Here is a 20,585-nt window from a genome sequence, read left to right as displayed (position 1 = left end):
CACTTGTTTCGTTGGGGCAAAGTACTTTGGTTGTGTTGTGCGGGTTCCACGTTGGCGCCGGAATCTCCGGTGTTGCGCCGCACTACATCCCGCCGCCATCAACCTTCAACGTGCTTCTTGACTCCTACTGGTTCGATTAAACCTTGGTTTCTTACTGAGGGAAACTTGCCGCTGTGCGCATCACACCTTCCTCTTGGGGTTCCCAACGGACGTGTCAACTACACGCATCACATAGCAAGACCCATGACTCAACTGTTGAAGAAGGACAAAAAGTTTGATTGGACTGACAAATGTGAAGAGAGCTTCCAGAAGCTCAAGGAATGATTAACCACAGCCCCAATCCTGATCATGCCGAACATCACCAAGCCATTTGACGTGTACTGTGATGCCTCCAAGATTGGTCTTGGATGTGTGTTGATGCAAGAAGGCAAGGTGATATCATATCTTTCTAGGCAACTGAAGCAACATGACCAGAATTACCCAACCCATGATCTAGAGCTTGCAGCAGTGGTGTTAGCCTTGAAAGTTTGGCGTCATTACCTCATGGGTAATCGATGCGAGATCTATTCGGATCACAAGAGCTTGAAGTATATCTTCACCCAGAAGGAGCTGAATATGAGGCAAAGAAGATGGTTAGAGTTAATCAAGGATTACGATATGGAAATTCACTATCACCCTGGCAAGGCCAATGTGGTAGCGGATGCCCTGAGTAGACTGTCGTGTCAGTTGAACTCCATGATGGCAGAAGAACAACCTAGCCTATACCAAGAGTTTGAGCAGTTTAGACTGGAGCTAGTTAGTGAAGGATTCCTAGCCAGCATAGAGCTTCAGCCCCCCTTGATTAGCCAAATCAAAGAAGCACAGAAGGGAAATGCTAGTATTGACGGAATCAAGAGTCAAATAGCTGCAGGAAAGGCACCGGGATTCACCGAAGATGAAGAAGGAGTGCTTTGGTACAACGGACGCCTATGTGTGCCATCAGATTCAGAGTTGAAGCAAGTTATCTTGAAGGAAGCCCATGACACCCTTTACTCCATTCATCCCGGAGGAACCAAGATGTATCAAGACTTGAAGGAACAATTTTGGTGGCATGGAATGAAGAGAGAAATTGGAAGCTACATCGCCAAGTGTGATATATGTCAGCGAGTCAAAGCAGAACATCAACGACCCGCGTGATTGCTGCAGCCACTGCAGATTCCCGAATGGAAGTGGGATTCGGTAGGAATGGACTTCATCACCGAATTGCCCAAATCTAGTAAAGGAAATGATTGTATCTGGGTAGTGGTCGATAGATTGACCAAGGTCGCCCATTTCATCCCCGTAAAGACCACCTACCAAGGACCAAAGCTAGCTGAGTTGTACATCTCACGGATAGTCACCCTGCACGGAACTCCGAAGTCAATTGTGTCAGATAGAGGATCCCAATTCACCTCAAGATTCTGGCAGAAAGTACATGAAGGACTAGGAACCCGGCTGAATTTCAGCACAGCGTATCACCCGCAGACTGATGGACAGACGGAAAGAGTCAATCAGATACTTGAGGACATGTTGAGAGCATGTGTGCTTGAGTATGGATCCAAGTGGGAAGACTGTCTACCTTACGCAGAATTCTCGTACAACAACAGTTACCAAGCCAGTTTGCAAATGGCCCCCTTTGAAGCCTTGTATGGAAGAAAGTGTCGTACCCCTCTGAATTGGTCGGAAGTCGGAGAGAGCCAACTGTTTGGACCAGATATTCTCTGAAAAGCTGAAGAGAAGGTGCACAAGATTCGCGAGTACCTCAAGACAGCCCAATCAAGACAGAAGAGCTACGCTGACAAGAGACGCCGAGAGATGACCTTTGAAATCGGAGACTTTGTGTATCTCAATGTATCACCCCTTAAAGGAATGCAGAGATTCCAGCTTAGAGGAAAGCTTGCACCTCGATATGTTGGACCCTTCAAAGTCCTGAGTCGCCGAAGAGAAGTGTCCTATCAACTGGAACTACCGGAGGAAATGTCAGCGATACACAATGTGTTTCACATCTCATTGCTCCGGAAATGCTTGGAAGTGCCGGAGAAGACCGAGGTTTTCAAGAACATCGATCACCGAGCTGTGGATATCATCTCAGACTTGACCTATCGCGAAGTACCTATTCGCATCTTAGAAGAAGCTTTCAGAACCACCCGCACCAGGAGTATCAAGTTTCTGAAGATCCAATGGAGTAACCATACCGAAGAAGAAGCTACTTGGGAGCGAGAAGACTTCATGAGGACTGAATACCCAAATCTCTTTAGTACCTAGTTTTCTTTAAGATCTCGGGGCGAGATCTTTTGTAAGGGGGAAGGGTTTGTAACATTCCAAGTTTCAACTTAATAAAGAAGAGGAATTTCAATTACTCAAATTTTACAACTAACAAAACCTTTTATTTTGCTTATAGTATTATGCATAGTGTGCATGCATTCTTGTGTGCATTTGCCATGATGAGTGTTGTGTGATGATCAAATGTACTTAAACCCTATTACATGCTCTTAGAACCCCAAAATGGAGAGAAATAAAGAAAATAAAAAATACCATTTTCACTCACATACACATATAACCAAATATGCAAATCTTTAACCAAGGCCACTATGGCTTGTGCCATTGCTTGTGAAACCCTAATATATCAAAAATAAACACATTTGCATCAAATAAACACAAATCAAAGCAAAGGAAATATAAAAATTTACTCACATATGATAATGGTCACTTTGAACTTTTATATCATCATGCCCACTTTGAGCCCCTGGTTTGAAGGATTCTTAAACTAAACCTTGCCAACTTTTTCCACTCATCCAAGACCATATCAAGATGAAAATTTATTGTGTTGACCACCATGGTTGACTCTACCTAGCTTGACCAGTATAAAGATGACAAGTGGCAACTGTGGGACAAAGAGAAGATCATCCCCACTTTTGAAACTTTGCAAACCAGCACCATTTTTCAAGCCACCACCACCATTCTACTCCAAAGAATATTCAAATCCACTCCACCAAAAACATTTGAAAAATTCAAATAAAACTCTCATGCGGCCATTGTGTCGAATACCTTGCAGGCAATAATTTGGAATTGACACACACCCTTTTACACAAACAGATTTTAGCCTAAACCACTTTTGGTTTGTGATGATTTTGATCCTCTGCATCTCCTGCATCAATGCTAGTACTTGCTCTTGATGATTAAAGCATGGAGAGGGCAAAAACAACACCATGCCGTGCACCATGCCGGCCAGCATGCCACCCCTCTCTCAGATCCTCTCCATGCACTTTAACCTTGTCCAATAGAATCCCCTGGCGTTGCTGATCATCACCATGCACGGCCTGAGCTCGCGCGAGGCTGGCATTGGCTTGGCCAGAGCGTGCCCACCACGCCCAGGCACGCTAGCGTGCACGCTCACCCCGTACTGGGCGCGCCAGAGCGGCAGCTCGACCCATCGCCTCCATCCTCCTCTACACCTCTACCTATGCATCGAGCACCGCTACCACACCAGCTAGCGACTAGACACACTCGAGCCCCTGCGCATGCACCGTCGCCATCGTCCTCGTCGACGTTCTGCCGCCAGTACTGTGGCAGAAAGTGCATGCGCCCGAGCGATCACCTCACGCTTTTGCCGCGCCAGCTAGACGTTGAGCATCGCCATGATGCCGCCTACACCACGCCGTCCTCGCCTTGGCCTTTCGAGCACCGGAGACGCCGCGCCATGCTTGACCTTCACGGCCACCCGCAGCACCTCCTCCCTTCTATAAATAGCACCCTCCCGCACCCCAACTCTTCACACTCACCGCTTCTCCTCCCATCTCTGCCTCGCCGGAGCAGCCCCAATTTGAAGCTGGAGCCCGCCAGTGTACCCGGAGATCCTCGCCGTCGATTGGAGCCTCCTCGAGCCACGCCGCCAGTACCAATCGACTAGCCATCCTCGCCAACATCGCCGCGCACCTCGCCGTCGACCGCCGGAGCACCGGTAGGCTCTCCGACCCCCCACCCTCGCCGCCAGAGCCACGGCATCTCGTCGGAGACGACGATGCTCGTGCGCCGTTGATTCCTTTTCTAATCCAACGTCCCACGCTCACCATACCGTTTCGCGTTTAAACAAACTATGACAGGTGGAGCCCACCATGTCAGGTGGCCTGCTCGCGCTGGACGCAAAGTGGGCTGGCCCAAGTCATTTCCCCCGCTATGGCCTATTTTTCTTTTTCCTCTGGCCCAGTTTTCTTTCCCACCGAAGCCCAAACATTCAAATTCGAATTTAAGATTTATCTGAATTGCTTGCAGATACTTTAGCAAAACTTAAATAGTTTCAAATCAGTTGAACCAAATTTTGTGAACTTTATATATTTGGAAAGCTTGGAAAAAAGATCTAAACAACCCCACTGGTCTCACACTCAGATTCATTGTAGAATTTGAATAGTAAAAATAACAAGGCAGGGCCTTTTCAAACTTCAAACTTTATTTAAAATTCAACCATAATTGATTTTGAGTTGATTCCAACTCTCATAAATCACATTTGACATACTCTAATTGTTTCTGCAAAAATATAGCATAGTTGTTTGTATGATCATGGACTAGAGCAAAATAATGGCTATGTGGCCATTTCTAGTTCATTTAAATCATCCGAATTAATTTATTTCAATAGTATGAGAGTTACTCTCTCATTTAAATCTTGATCCTAAGTAATTCAATAAGGGGTAATGACCTTGGTCTAATGAGCCTCATATTTTATTTCTTAGTGATATTAAATCTTTACCATGCTATTATTAAAATGCATGAGGTGTAGCACCTCATTTAAATCATACTCCCAAACAATAGATATGAAGTGTTGACATTGGTCAACTTATATTCATACCTTATTATTATTTGAGGAGATTAAATCTTAATAAGATTCAATGAGAGGAAATGATTTTGTCCAAAGAATTAAATAGCAAACCAAATCAATATTTGTAATGAGAGGAAATTATTTTTCTTTAAAAGAAAACAAAATCAAGCCACCATGCTATGAATGATGTGATGCTAGAATAAGCTTGTGTGAACCTTTGGTGTGCTTAGTCTAGCATATAAGTTTGTTTGGTGATTGTATACCTCGTATTCGTGTATAGACGCTAGTACCAAGGAGTACCAGGAGGAGGAAGTCTACTCTGAGGAGGAGGAAGAGAACTTTGATCACTACCCCACTCAAGGCAAGCAAATATTCTTGCAAGCCACCCTAACGCAAAGCTCCACAAGAGCAAGGCACCATTACATGTTACTTTATGTTTAATGATCCTATCCCATGTTTTTACCTTGCAATTATTTTTGCTTATTGTATTTCAAAGTTTACTTTTTGATTCATGTTTCACTTGGTATAAAATAGAACAAGAGCATCAAATTTAGCCTAAAGCAAACAAAGCTAGATAGCACCCCTCATGACTAGTGGCTAGTGCTAAATAAATAAAATTGACTACTCTAGATGGGAACATGTGAAATGAAATGACTTTGAAAGATTTTGAAGGTGAATGTGACATGAATGACTTGGTGAATTTTGATGAAAACTGATGATTGGGTTCGGATGCGATACCCTTCCAATTTTACATGTACCCCCACAATACCTAATTATGGGTAGGGCTTAACTAGAAGCTTGTGTAGTTTAGTATGGGTTCCCTCTAAACAAGCATCATAGGGGTTATGCCGAGGCTGCCTCCATTAAAAGTGAAATGATGTGAATATGAGGTGAATGTCAGACCCAAGCCCTGTGCAGTTCCCGGGTTGACGGTTTGTCTTCACCGGGAGGCCAAGCTCATGGGGAGAGGTGCCTATACTAGAGTATATAAGTGAAAGGTTATGGTTGATGATCCGCGTACTGAGTTACGATGATTCGGGGTAATCCCTGACGGATGAAATCAAAAGTTGTGGCACAACAGTACAACCTCTGCAGAGTGTTAAATCTATTCGAATAGCCGTGTCCACGGTTACGGACGATTGGAAAGGCCATACTGTTCCGTTGTCAGAACTTTGTCTTAAAAAGAAATGTTGAATTGAAAGGTGAATTGACTTGAATCACAACTGAGTTGTGGGAATGACACTAATGTTCCCTCTTGAGTTAGTCTAGCAAATGAAGAGTCTTTACTAGATGTTTATGAACTAAACCTGGCTTTATGCAAATAAACCTAGAGCTTAGCACCCCCTCTAAAATTGATAAGTACTTACATTAGTATTAGTTTGAGAGTACTTTAAAGTACTCATGGCTGTGTCCCTGGCTATTGAAATGCCATACTATGAAGAGGAGCAACAGTATCAAGACGACGGACAACATGACGTCTACGATAACTAGGAGCATCTTCTAACGTCAAACGTTGCCTGTGGAATAGATAGTCCACTACTACTACGCTTCCGCTATGTATTGTGTTCGTTGATCATTAGGTCAACTATTTGTATAATATTGGATCATGTGATCTATTGTTGTAAGACGATTATGTGTTGTAATAAATGATGACTCTATGATACTTAAGTGTTATGTCTCGCAAAAACAATCTTCCTGGGATTGCGATGTATGGCATAATAGGCCTCTGGACTTAAAAGTCCGGGGGTTGACAATGACTCAACTTTGTATTTTGCATGTTAAAGATTTTTCGTAAAACTTGATTAATCTTAACATAGTTTGCCTTTCTAAAAATAAATATAAGCCCTAAGGCTCCTTTGATTCATAGGATATGATGGGAAAACCATAGAAATATGAAAAACATAGGATTGAGATTTAATGGCTAGTTGAATCATATAGGAAGATGAGTTGTGTTTGATTGTGCCAAAGGAAATTTTCCATGAGGTATGTTCTAATGTTTTATTCTTATAGGATTTGCATTGCAAGATTCCTGTAGGATATGTTCCTATGAATCAAACAATTAGTGTGGAAAAAAATCATATATGATCTAAATCCTACACAATTCCTATACAAATCATATATGAATCCAATAAGCCCTTAAGCTTTGAGATGGAGGTTGTGCTACTACCTCCGTTTCGATGAATAATGCACACGCGTGTATTCCAAGATGAAGTTTGACCAAGAAAAAGCGCAACAAAAATCTTCATTGTATCTTATAGTTACTAATTGGAGGCACCGTAAAAGCCTCCACGTTAATCCACATCATTAAAATAATTAGAACAGTTAGATGTAAAATTTATGGTTAAGATTAATCGAGGAAGTCGTGATTTATATGTACAGTATGTAACGTTGGCACGTTATGGTTACACGTTTAATCCTAGAAGTACGAAGGTTGTACCGATACTTTCGATTATCCAATCTAACCACGATACATCTCACGTTTGATTAATTGCAGTCTGCAGCGATCGATGCAAACCCAATATGGCTGGTACGGTGCTTGACATAGTTTGGGTTCCACACGGTTCAAATAATCGTTGCAAGGCTCGGCTAAGAAAAAGAAAGAGAGTCCAGACTATACACGTAGTACGTCTTATATTCCTTAGAAGAAGAAAAAACGTACATTGACTCCTCGATCTGCTGTTATCTTTTTGTTGTTGTTGGACGAATATAAGAGACTCCTCTGCCGTCAGTCCAAATCTATACCTAATAATAAAGGAAATGTAAGGTTTCTGCCAAAATTTTCGTCCAACTTTTCGTTGGACCGTTTTACCCTCCCACAAAATCGCATAATACAGCAAACTGCCATGGTACCGGTTCGGGTGTTCTGTTTCCGATTCCCCCCGCTTGCGCTAGCCTTACGCCGCAGGGCCATACCTACGTAAAACAATGGGCCGCAAGCCATATTCGCTCCGTCCAATCCAAATGCCCTGTCCAATGCATTAGCTCTGGCATGCCAAAATTTGTGTTTAATAGTCCCATCTCGCTCCATCGTAACAAAATCGGCTGATTTATATACGTCAACTTTCCTGAAATCAACAAGCCGCCTCACTAAGATTGGATTGGATTCAGAACGAATTAAGGCAATAACCGAGCGCGGAAGCAAAGGACGGCGAGAGATGGAAAAGAACAAATAAGAAATCAGAGTGGAGCACGGGCGGAGAGAGGCCCGAGCGATGAACTGCGGTCTCGAGCAGGAAGGCTTGAAGGGGGATGGCGGCGGTCGGCTGGGCGGAGACAGGCTCGACCGGTAAAAGGAAGAAGATTGGAGGAAGGAGCGGACGTGTGGGACTTGATCGCGTTTAATAATTGGAGGCAGGGGGTGTGTTTGTTAAACTGACATGGGGTGTGATGGTGGGTGGTCTGACACTCTGATTTGGGCCGAAGGAGGTGGTGGCCGCTTGAGTACTTACACGGCGTTCCTTCCTTATCATTTATTGTTTCTTGGCGCCGGCTAACTGCTTTCGAAATAAAAAATTGTAACAAATTTAAAACTAAACAAAAATAAAAATCCATTAAATTCAATTTCCAAAAAAATTGAAATTCAAAAAAAAATCAAAATTTGAACAATATTCGAAATCCAAACAAATTTGAACGTTTTCACAACATTTTTCAAATCTAAATAGTGTTTAGTATGGACATTTTGAAAATCTAAAAAAATTAAAAAATTGAATTTTCTAGAAAACTATACTTTTAGAAAAGCTCAACATTTTAAATAAAATCAAAAACCGGAAGAAACGAATGAAACAAAAACCTGACCAAACTTTACAAAATCGGACCACACCAGAGAAAAAAACTGTATGCGAAAAAAACAAAGCGCTAACTGGGCCCAACCCAAGCGCTCGAGGCGGTGCGCGGCGCGGCGTATAGGTTTTTAACTCTCGGATCTGTCCCGTTGAAGACCATTTGGTTTGACAAAACATTTTGTATTTGTTAAAAACAAAAGAAAAAAAGGACGGATTTTTTAAATACAAATAAAAAGCAGGGGATAATATTGGCAACAAAGCATGAAAAGGCCGATAGTAGAGGAGATGGTGGCGGCGTGGCGAGCGATGGCCGGGACGATGGAGCCGAGGAAGAGAGGAATCAGGCGACCTGCGGCACATCAGGAGGAACTAGCCAGTATCGCGAAGCTCAAGCTAGCACCATGGAGCGATGAGGTGGCGGCGGGAGGAAGAATATCGCGAGAGAGAGGGAGGACGGCCTTGCGCGCGAGTCGAGAGGTATCAACACACGGATATAAACATATGAAAAATACATAACCTTTGATTTAATATGACGCCGTAGCAACGCACGGACTTTGTGCTAGTAATCTTCTAAAGGCACCTATTCCTTCTCGGACTCTCTCGCGGAATTACCAACCAAAGAAATTTCTCTGTGATCTGCCGAAAGGAACATGTTTGAGATCTCTCCCATGGTGTCCTTCACTTCGTCGCTGTTTTCGACCGACCCATCATCTAATGACAACCTCTGCTCGCAGTTACATGCTACCTTATCAATATCATCATCTTGGGAGAATCAGTTTATTCCATCTGTCCTCAAGCTGAACCAGCAGGAAATCAAATCTAGCATCTCCAGCTCTACTTTGTATCATCCTCAATCTCTCTTATCTAGGGTCGCTCCCCAATTTGCAGATAGTGAGAACACTCTATTAGATGCGTGCATCAGTTAACTTCATCGCCGATCGTCAGGTCACTCTATCGCCTGCATGTATTAACTGATTCAAAGTGAATACCAATCTTTATCTGTAATGTTTCTCGGAGGCCATTACATGTTTTTTTTTGGATTTATCATCACACGAGGCCGCGGATCAAAATCGGTGAAAATCTTTAATAGTGACACCACCTAGAACGGAACCGGTGGATTGGTTATTCTCTCATCGCAATTGCTGATTTACTTTTTGAGTATACGACATGCACACGTATGCCTCGGAAGAATGGAGATTAATCATGCTTCAGATTGAGGTAATGTTGCTTAAACAATGGAGATTAATCATGCTTCAGATTGAGGTAATGTTGAAAATATTTTATGTATCAGGTTATACGAGCACCGATATATACACAACTATCCAGCCAAATGGGCAACGCGGTTATGTTCATGTAAGTAATGTCCCTGCTCTCATCAGATATATTCCATAGATGACTTTGAACTTTCATTTTAATTTGGTGATATAATTTGAGTTGTTCCCCACATGAATCCACGAGATATAGTTAGTTTCAAAATGAACATAAATAAACATGTTGAAGAATATATGATTTCAACCTGCATCTCAGCACAAAATGTACCGATAAATGATTTATAGTAAATAAATGTGTGTGCTGCATTTAGAAATCCAATTAGAAAAATTTTGCTTCTTAGGTGTGACATGAGACTCCACATACCGGTGCAACTGATTCCTCTACGTGCATGTCTCAGTGTGAAATTCTTTTCCTATTCCCAGGGGATATTTTTCTTTTTTGCAGATCTCAATTCAAATCCAATGTGTTTGAGGACATGGACAAAAGCATTTAAGCTTTTATTTCAATAAATTAAGCGTATGCTATAGGAGGTAGCAGTAAAATCTTCTTATTATCTATAATGCATCGAGGATTCAGTTCTCAGGCTGCCTTTTTTTTATCACGCGCTGCATGCAGTACAGAACTTCCCCATTATTTTACATGTAGAGGTGAGCTTCTTCGTTATCAGTACCTTTTCTTTGATTTTTTGCATACACGGCAATTTTTTAAAGAATAACAGAGGCTGCTTCCCAGCTCTGTTTCCAAAGAAAACGATACCACATCGGTCAGTTTGAAAACAAAATATGCCTATTTTAGAATTGTTCTATTCTCTGTTGTCGCTGTTATCTGATACGTTGTTAGAATATACATTTTGGCCACTTTTATTTATTTTTGGTCGTCTCTCTTCATATGATGCTCATGCAATGTACTTCACTATGCTACTTTCGTTTTGGCAAAGCAATTGCTTTTAGTTTTTACATTCCCGGAAAAGGTAAATTGGCTTAATTTCCATTGTGAAAGTCTAATACTGTATTTGCAGTTTACCAATTGTATCAACGATCTCTCTACGATATGTCAACCTGAAATCTGCGAGACATTAATTTCCTTTTTATCTCGAGAATAGCATTATGAATTCACCATTTGATATTGCATGCTTCCTGTTTTTTGTAAGCAGATGTTACAGGCATACAAATATTGATGAATGTAGTTCACTGAAACTAAATATATCAGCTCAGACTAAGTATGTTGTGAACAGAAAGGCTTAGTGTTTTCTTTTATGCATAACATTTTTAAACCACATTTGAAAACCAGTGACAATATTTCGTAAATAAAAAACCCCGGTATATTTGAAAATGTAGTGTTATGGGGAAACTACAGTACAAGAAGAAAACCAAAAATTACTTTGATCCAAACCGGTTGTGTTTATTACTTACAAGATCTTCATTGTCGAGGGTGCTCCTCGGCAATGCCCTCCGATTGGGGCTTAGGGTTGATGTAATCCTGCAAGCTGACACGAGACATCGGTTCACAGACAAGCGGGGAGAGCGATTTACCCAGGTTCGGGGCCCTCGATGAGGTAAAACCCTTACGTCCTGCCAGTCTGTTCTTGATTATGATGATAATGAGTTACAATGGGGTGCCGAATAGTTCGGCTGAGATCTCGTCGAGATGGCTAATTGCTATGATGGCCTAGCTCTAAGCTTCTGTTGGCTAAGATCGCTAAGATTGATTGTGTCCCTCGACAGCGCCTCTCGTGGCCTTTATATAGGAGTCCAGGTCTCAAGAGGTCTAATCGAGTACGACTAGGTTTACAGTAGATCTATCTCTAAACTTTCCTTGTTCGGCTCCTTCCGTGTCTTGTACTTCAAGGAATCTTTCGTTGCACCGTCCTAGTGGCCCATCTTGCCATCGAGTACCTTCATGGGCCTCCAGCTAGACCGTATAGGGTAGAGCAACGTCGGTTACCCGAAGGCTAGTGCCCACGTCAGTAGCCCCCGAGTGTCTAGCCGAACATAGTTCGGGTAGAGACTGAAACATGTCTTCTTCCGATGTTCTTCTCCTTGAATCTGCATCTTTTTCTTCTGTCGGGTGCGCGTCAGCGCTCCCGATGGGAGTAGCCCCCGAGTCTAGGTGCGGATGCTTGCAATCCGTGCGTAGACTCAAGTTGTACCACTCGAACATTTTGCTCTGCCGAAGTTTTTCCGCGAGTCTTCGTAGGTCATCCGATATATTTTCCTCATGCAAGGGATAATGAGTAACGTGCCCAACTTTTGCTGGTTAACTGCCGATGGCAAAACAACGTTACCCTACACAGAATCAAGTCCCCGGGCATGATCCTGGAGTGTGAAAAAGTTTTGTCGGGTGCGCGTCCAGCGCTTCCGATGGGAGTAGCCCACGAGTCTGGGCACGGGTGCTTGCAACCGGGTGCAGACTCGAGTCGAACAATTATCTCTTCCTTCAAGGCCTTTTTCCTTCGAGTCCTCATTCTGTCGGGTGCGCGTCCAGCGCTCCCGATGGGAGTAGCCCCCGAGTCTAAGTGCAGATGGTTTGCAATCTGTGCATAGACTCAAGTTCATCATACGATACCTTTTTATCCCTTCGACTGCCTTTGACAGTTCCTCATGACGTCATTGATGACGCTTTACTAATATCTTGATTTTGACTGACAGGACGTAACCTGCTGGGCCTATTCTTTCTTTGTCTGGCCCTTTTCGCACAGTTACCAAGGCGTCTCCTCGATTTCTGCAATCTTTAAAAGAAAAGATCCACCGAATGAGCCGGTAGCGACGACACGTGCCTACACAGCTCTCAAGTTCTCCTCTCCTTAAAATCTCCAAAGGGCGAAAATCCCTAATCTTCTCCCACATTTTCCGTAGCATCTTCTCGTTCTTCTTCTTCCTCCCTTCGCTACTGCTGCGCCGCCACCACCGCTTTTCCGATATTCCCCAGATCTCGCAATGGTGAAGAAAAAGAGCCTTACTACCGCCGCCAGTTCTACTAGCGGAGGCGCCGCCGCCAAATCTTCCTTGAATCTTCCGAAGGGAAGTGCCCCGAATGCTCCTCCCCCAGCTCCGGCGCCGCCAGTGCCGCCAAGTTCGGTAGCCAAACCCGGATATTGGATAGCGTCAACCATCACCAAGCGTGACGAAAAGAGATCCCGAAGCCTGGGATTAATCTCCTCCGACGAGGGGAATGTGATCTTTCCAGGTGCGATTTCTCGGCCTAATCCCCCTGCTGGCTTTACCGTGATGTTCTTGTCGTTCCTATATCGGGGTCTTTCGCTCCCCGCTCATGAGTTCCTTCTTCATCTTCTGCGGACTTACGAAATCCAACTGTGGCAACTCACTCCTAACTCAATCCTTCACGTTGCCGTGTTCATTACCCTCTGTGAGGCGTTTTTGGGCATCGAGCCTCATTTTGGATTGTGGAAAAAGATCTTTTATGTAAAGAGGTACAACAGTAGTAATGGATCCTTCGTCACCGGAGGAGTGGGGTTTGTGGCTCGTTCGGAGGTTAATTATTTCAATTTCCCAATGAGAGAATCTGTGCAAGGGTGGAGACTGAAATGGTTTTATGTCAAGGATTCCCTGTCACCCGAATCCCAGCTTCCTTGCTTTGCCGACGTCCTCGAAGCCAAGCCTAAGAATTCCTGGAAGAGCATTCTCTCTCCCGACGAAAGAGTAGCAGCCGATGAATTATTTGCCAAATTTCTTCGAATCAAAGAGGCCGACGGCCAAACTATGGTCGGCACAGAGGTGGCAGCGGTGTTCCTGAAACGTCGAGTCCAACCAGTCATGGCCAGAGTTCGTCCGATGTGGTTGTATTCAGGTCCAAAGGATGAAACCAGGATTAATGCTGCCGAACTGTCGGAAAAGGAACTGCTCGATGAAGTCCGTCGCCTCACTTTCTTTAGTCAAGAAGACTCGATCCCATTGATATCTTCCTACACTCCTCTTGATACCCAACATCCACCGCCAGAGGTAACTTCCCCTCTCAAATTCTTATTATGCTACTTTTACTTAGTCAACATAATTACCACTATTCTTATTTCTTTTTCTCTTCGACAGATCCCCATAGTCCCTGGAAATTTGCACGATTCACCAAACGATACTTCTGAAGGAAGAGGCTCCTCAGTACCCGTTGATTTTCACACTGTCGAGCATACAGGCCTAGGGAGCGATCACGATGATCCGATAGATTCTGAAACTGTTCACACCGATCTTCCTCCCTCAGCCGATGACGCTTGCGACACAGAGGGATCAGTGCGTGATGATGACGCTGATCGTGATGCCTTTGTTAATGCAGCTGTGGAGGAGAACAGGGCTTCACCTGTGAAGAGATCGACCGGCGGCTTTGCCGACGAAGACGATCTCCTCGATATGTAAGTACCTTCTTCCTTTTTGCCATATTTTGTCCCCTTGTTTCTCGCATTTTTTTAATAACTCCTGTCGATCATTTCCTTTTTGTAGTGACGAAGGTTTCACTGAGCCTCCATCTAAGAAAGCCAAATCTGATGCTGCTCCGCCAGCTGCTGCGGCTTCCGAAGCTTCGGCTCCTAAGGCAGCTCCCGTAGCTCAGGCATCGACTGCTTCTTCCCTCTCCAAGGGGAAAGATGTTCCTGCCGCCACCACGACGCCTCCTTCTGTGAGTCCCTTTTGAGTTCAACGTGAATTTCTCGAAATGTGCCTTGTCTAACGATTCTTTGTAAAACATCCTTTTTTCCTTAAGGATCTGCGAGGTGTTATATCTTCTTTGGAGGCCTTTGCCTCTCAATTTACCTCTCTAGAGGCAGACAAAGTTCGACTGCAGGAGGAAGTTAAATCTTCTTCTTCGAAGTTGGACGGCGCCATTAAAAAGGCTGCCACGGCTCGCCAGGAAGTCGACTCCCTGAAAGAGGAACTGGGCAAACTGAAGGAGAGGCTGAAAGAGGAAGAAGCTCGGGCAGCTGAAAAGGATGAGCTCCTTCGTCAGTCTTCTTTGGCTCTACTTGGTAAGCTCTTTTGTACACCTCTGTCGATTATTACACTTATGGATTCGTTCTTTTGTCAACGATCTTTTCCAATTCATTTTCTTGTAGAAGCCGCCAACATCCCTGCCGCTGCTTTGGAAAAAGTTCCAAACAACTCACCGGCGAATGGTGTGTCGATGGTTCTTGCCTCCCACCAGCTTACGCAGGAGCTTCTTGAAAAGGGAAAAGGTGCCCTGGCGCGGATGCACTTGATGATTTTCCCCAAGATCAAGCAGGACAAAACTCTGGGGCAATTGATTGATGCCTTCGCGGTTGACACCAAGGAGGTTATCGAGGTATTCAAGCGCACTTCGCGTACCTATGGTGCCCTTCTTGCCTTCCAACTTATGATGGGTCACGGCTTTAAGGCTGACACTGAAGAAATGACTAAGGAGCTGCCGAAGGAGCAAGATGGGCAATTCGTTGACTTAAGCGCCTTTAAAACGTCTGCCCTTACTTGTGCTCGCCAGCTCCTTGAACTAGTTTCATCAAGGAAGACATCGGCTCGACCCAGTTTATCGACTCAGACCCAAGCCCCTTGATTTTTGTAACAAACTTATCTTCGAGCTGATGTGAAACATTGTTCTGTTGCAAAACTTATGTTTGTAATAAACTCCATGCTAGCAATGTTGCTAGTACACCTTTATTATGATATTTTTACTTGCACTTCTCCCGATGGGAGTTACTTCGGATGCTCAATTTGACCATATCCGTCATCCTTTTTAACGCTGTTTCCTGTAGGTTTTCCCAGTGCCCTCATTTGTTGACGACTCTTCGGGTGCTCTTCCTGAAGGTGATCGAATCCAGCGTATGAAGGATCGGATCACTCAAATGGAAAAGGACATGCGCAACACTTATGCCTTAGCTGCTATTGTCAATAAGAAGAGCGAGATTGCAGCCGAAGTGGAGCGGTACGCTCTTACTGAGCTGCATAAAGCTACCGAGAGTTTAAACTGTAAGTTTCCTGATCCCTGCGCCCTTTTGTCAACAACGCCTTGTCTGATCCTCTATTTATTTCTTTGCCAGTCATAGCTCTGAACCGTGCGGAAGAGAACAAAGGGATTCACGAGCGTGTGCATGCTTTAACCCAGCTGTCCTCAACCGAAGAGATTTTCTGGCGGGAACACTCGAAGGCTTCGGCTGTCGCACAATTTCAGGATCGGGTTCAGCAAGTCCACCATTTCTTCGACAAGTGCTATAAAGCTATGAGGGTGGTTTGGAAGACGATGTTCCCTTTAAACGCAATTCCCCCTACGCTGCTGACTTTGATGTCTGAGTTTGGAAATGCCAAGAAGATTCGAGACTTGGTGCGAGCTCAAGTTTTTGCAGGGGCCAGGTTTACACTTGCCCTTGTGCTTGCTCGTTATCCCTCAGCAAGTTTGCTGTCTATTGCCAACGCAACTGGTGACTTGGAGGCACTGTATCCGAAGGTATTGTTGCCCGCCAATATAATTGTCGACAAACTTGAGGAGGACTCAAAGGTACCTGAGGAAAGAGAAACTCCGCAAGGGTGATTTCAGGGATTAAGGTTGTTTTGTAAATAGGTATTTTGGCTACTTCATCCAAGTGTTTGGATTATGTAATGGAGCCCTTTTATTCGGTAGATACATGTATATGTACTTTTACCGTGTTAATGCCGTTGGCAAATTTTGACTGAACAAATCTGAATTACTCGTTTAAATGTATGTGTACTGGTTGATTAGCAAATCATTTGAGTGATCAGCTCGTGTTGCAGGTTTTGCTAAACCTGTTGTATGCGCAACTTTGCTTTCAACCGATATATGTTTCGACAGTCACTCCCGAATATTTCGGGTGCAGTGATTCTGCCGATGAGCCCGTTGTCCTTTGATATTTCCATAAGTAAAATATCGAACGTAGGTTGTATTTACATGTATTTCCGAACTCTTGCTATTTACGGCGCTCGTAGAGGCATCTATCACAGAGGGAAAGGTTAACATCCTTGTTTGCTTTGTATCTTTTAGCACTCGTAGAGGCTTTTCTTTTGGAGCATGATCTTCTGCCTCGTACTATGTTTGCATAGTGATGCGGCTTAGACGTTTTGAATTACTGCAATGCTTAACAAAGGATCGAAGCTTAAGTTTTCACTAATAAGGTAAGCACGAGACTAGAGGGCGAAAAAAGGAAGGCCCTGTTTAAGATGAAGGAAAAAATTAAACGCTAATAAATTGCTTAAGCAAGGAAGGGGTTCTTCTCATCTTCTGGTTTTTTCACCACGTTAGTGGTTGCTGCGGCGTTGTTGACTTCACCAGGGGTCTGGTCAATGGTTGCCAGCGTCTTGCTGTCTTCTATGCCTTCTGTGCCATCAGCTGCCGAAACTTTTGCTGCCGAAGCTTTCGCTGCCGAAGCTTCAAGAGCAAGGTCGGCTGGCTTCTTCTTGGTTTCCCTGACATGTTTTTCCTCCTTGATTTCACGTATCGACATCTTGGGCAGAGGGTCGACAATTTCTCGTTGTGACCCAAACTTCGCAGCAATCCTTTGAAAGTCGCGATCACAATTGTCCGAGCGTGAAAAACTTCCATAGACTGTGATGTTTGTCCCGTTGTTCCCAGGCATTTTCATCTTGAGGTATGCGTAGTGCGGCACAGCCATGAACTTGGCATAAGCTGGTCTCCCGAGTATAGCGTGATACTGTGACTCCCAGTTTACTACTTCAAACTCGATCTTTTCCTTCCTGAAATTGTCGGTTTTGCCGAAGACGATGTTCAGGTGAACTTTGCCGAGAGAGTAACCCGGTGCAGTTGGAAGGATCCCATGGAAGCAAGTGTCTGTTTCTTCTAGCATCCTCATGGTGATCCCCATACTTTTGATTGTGTCGACAAATATCAGGTCTAGCCCGCTTCCGCCATCCATAAAGACTTTGCTCATCTTGAACCCCCCGATTTGTGCCTCAACTACTAAGGCGGCGTGGCCTGGTTTTGGTATGGTCATCGGGTGATCTTCTCGACTGAACGTGATGTTCTGAGAGGACCACTCGACATACTCGGGGATGTTCGCCATGATACTTTCTGCCAGGTTAATCTCTCGGGTGAGCTTCTTCATCTCTCTTCTCGAGACACCTGTCCTATGGATCATTCTCATCTGCCCACGTGGTGGTGGAAACGCCTCGTTGGGTTGGTGAGGTTGAGCCTGCTGGACTTGATGCTGCGGTGGGGGTGGGGGTGGTGGTGGTAGCGGTTGCTGGCCTGCCTGCTGGATGAGTTTGTGCATGTCGAGGAACTGCCGACAGTCCCTGAGCAGGTGACTTGATTTCGTTTTGCCGTCCTTAGAATCGACATACGAGTGCAGGTAACATGGGGCGTTGATCTGCTCAGCTTAGGGTAATTCGGGAGTCCTCTACTGTCGTGGTTTATAATTGCCACGGTTCCCAGAGTTGTTCCGATTACCGTCCTGCCGATCGTCTCTTCTATCGTCATATCGATCGTCCTGTCGATCAGAGTACCCTGCGGCTACCAGATTGTTGTCGTCATAGTTGCGGTTCTTCCTTCTCTTGTGACGATCCCTTCGGCCACTCGAGTCGTGCTTCGGCTGGTCATCGTCCTCGTCGTCACTGCGCTGTCGTGGCCTTCGCACGTTGTCCTCACCATCAGCCCAGCTGTTGGCGATTTCCATTAACTTGGTTATAGTTTTTGGCTTTTTGCGTCCGAGTTCTTCTATGTAGCTCTCACACCGCACGCCATCGCTGAAGGCGTCGATCGCTCTGTCGACAGATACATCTTCGGCAGCATTTAGGAGTTTGGTGAATCTCCCGATGTATGAGCGCATCGACTCCTTCTGCTTTTGCTGGCAATTCCGTAACTCTTCAATCCCGACGGGTCTCTTGTATGTTGCTTGGAAATTGGCAACGAAGGCGTCTACTAGGTCGTCCCATGATTTAATGGAACCCTTCGGTAGTCCCCTTAGCCAGGCTCGCGCTGAATCCTTTAGGTAGAGCTGCAAGCATTGCATTGCTGCTATCTGGTTCCCCTTATGCAGAATCACAGTCTGCAGGTAGTCGTCTATCCAAGATCTTGGTTCCTGCTGCCCATCGTATTTGGCAGCGTTGGTAGGAGTGGGTTTGAACTTTTTGGGCGGCATCGTCTCGCGGATTTTGTAACTTAAACAGTCGGCTCCCCTGAGCTCGACGTCGTACTCCTGATCCTCATCTGAAGAATCACTATCGTTCTCCTTCCTTGCGGCGCGTCGTCGCCTTGCTTTGTCGATCCTGCTCTGGGTGATTTCATCCCGAGCGTCTCTCGCATGATGCTTTGAACCGCTAGCCTGCCCCGTGGTCTACTTGTTATCCCCAGATTTTCGCCAAATCAGGAGATGGGCTGTAATTGAGATGGGCTTGAAGAAGATGCATGTGGAGAATATCTGAAGCGGCCTTGCACGAGAGTTTGGGCTAAATTGCCCGTGTATCTGTATACTATTAGATCGTTTTTAGACTTAAAGATAGAGTTTGGCTCGTACACGGTTAGGTGTACTTCCGGATTAGAAAGTCCCTTGGACTATAAATATGTACCTAGGGTTATTGAAATCGAGGACAATCACGTTCACAACAAACACAAAATCAGGCGCATCGCCACCCCTTATTTCGAGGGTTTCTTCCGGGTAAGCATCATGCTGCCTAGATCGCATCTTGCGATCTAGGCAGTACACGTTTATTCGATTACCTTGTGTTACTCGTGCTGAAGCATTGTTGATGGCGAGTAGCACTATTTATCGTAGATGTTTTGGGGCTTGCATTGACGCTTTTCTTATGCATATTTGCTTAGCAATGCCATCCCTCGATATCTAGCTGTCCTTACACCTGAATAGGTGTAAGGGCAGCATCTTGCTTGTTCGTTACTTAGTAGATCTGATCTGTTATAGTTGTTCCTTGTTCTTCAAGGATTAGTTTAATATCTGCATGATTAGGCCTTATGCTGGGGTTGGATGATCCGGTAGTGTGTTAGGTGTTGTTTTACCGTTCCTACAAGGGATGTTCCGGGAATTGACTTAATGTTGGTTTTTAGGCCTCTTTTAGGAATAGTTTCCATCATCTTTCGTATCTGCTAGGCCCAGCTACGCGTAGGATGTTCCGGTTATGCGGTGAAAACCCTAAACTGTCGTAGATTGGTTTAGCTTTGTTCTGATCAAGCAGGATCCCCATGTCATCGTAAATCCAACGTGAACCATGGGGCGATCGGCTCTTTGAGCCGATCCACAGGGCAACCTGAGAGCCGATCGGGCTCGTATTTAATGTTTACGTGTATACCATGCAGGAGACTAGTCGAAGCAATCCAACACCTTCCTGACCAGGTCTAGGTCAGGTGGCACGCCCTTGCAACCGCCAGGACGTGTGCTGGAACTTTGCGGGATGACGCGAGGCGCCAGGGCCCACTAAGCGGTCGTGGGAGTCTCCCGGCTCTTCGTGTTGCTTAACCACTGCTCGCCGGTGAGTTTTGGCAGGCAACACATGCTGCCACGTCCGGTGGGCGCTTTCTACAACAACCACGTCAACATCGGCAGCCAAGATGTCGGACGAACAGATCAAGTACGAGGATCTACCTGCAGAGCATAAGAAGAAATACGATGAGCTGAAGGCCATCTTTGAAGCCGATCTCATCGGCTCTTTTGAGAAGACCCGTTCGCACGGCATCAGGTTCAAAGGATTCACACTAGAAGGCGCGTTCGAGGGGTTAGATCTGTCTCTCCCTTCGGAGGAACGTAC

Source organism: Lolium rigidum, chromosome 3, assembly GCF_022539505.1.
Source record: "Lolium rigidum isolate FL_2022 chromosome 3, APGP_CSIRO_Lrig_0.1, whole genome shotgun sequence".
NCBI classification, from domain to species: domain Eukaryota; kingdom Viridiplantae; phylum Streptophyta; class Magnoliopsida; order Poales; family Poaceae; genus Lolium; species Lolium rigidum.
This window is presented reverse-complemented; position numbering follows the sequence as displayed.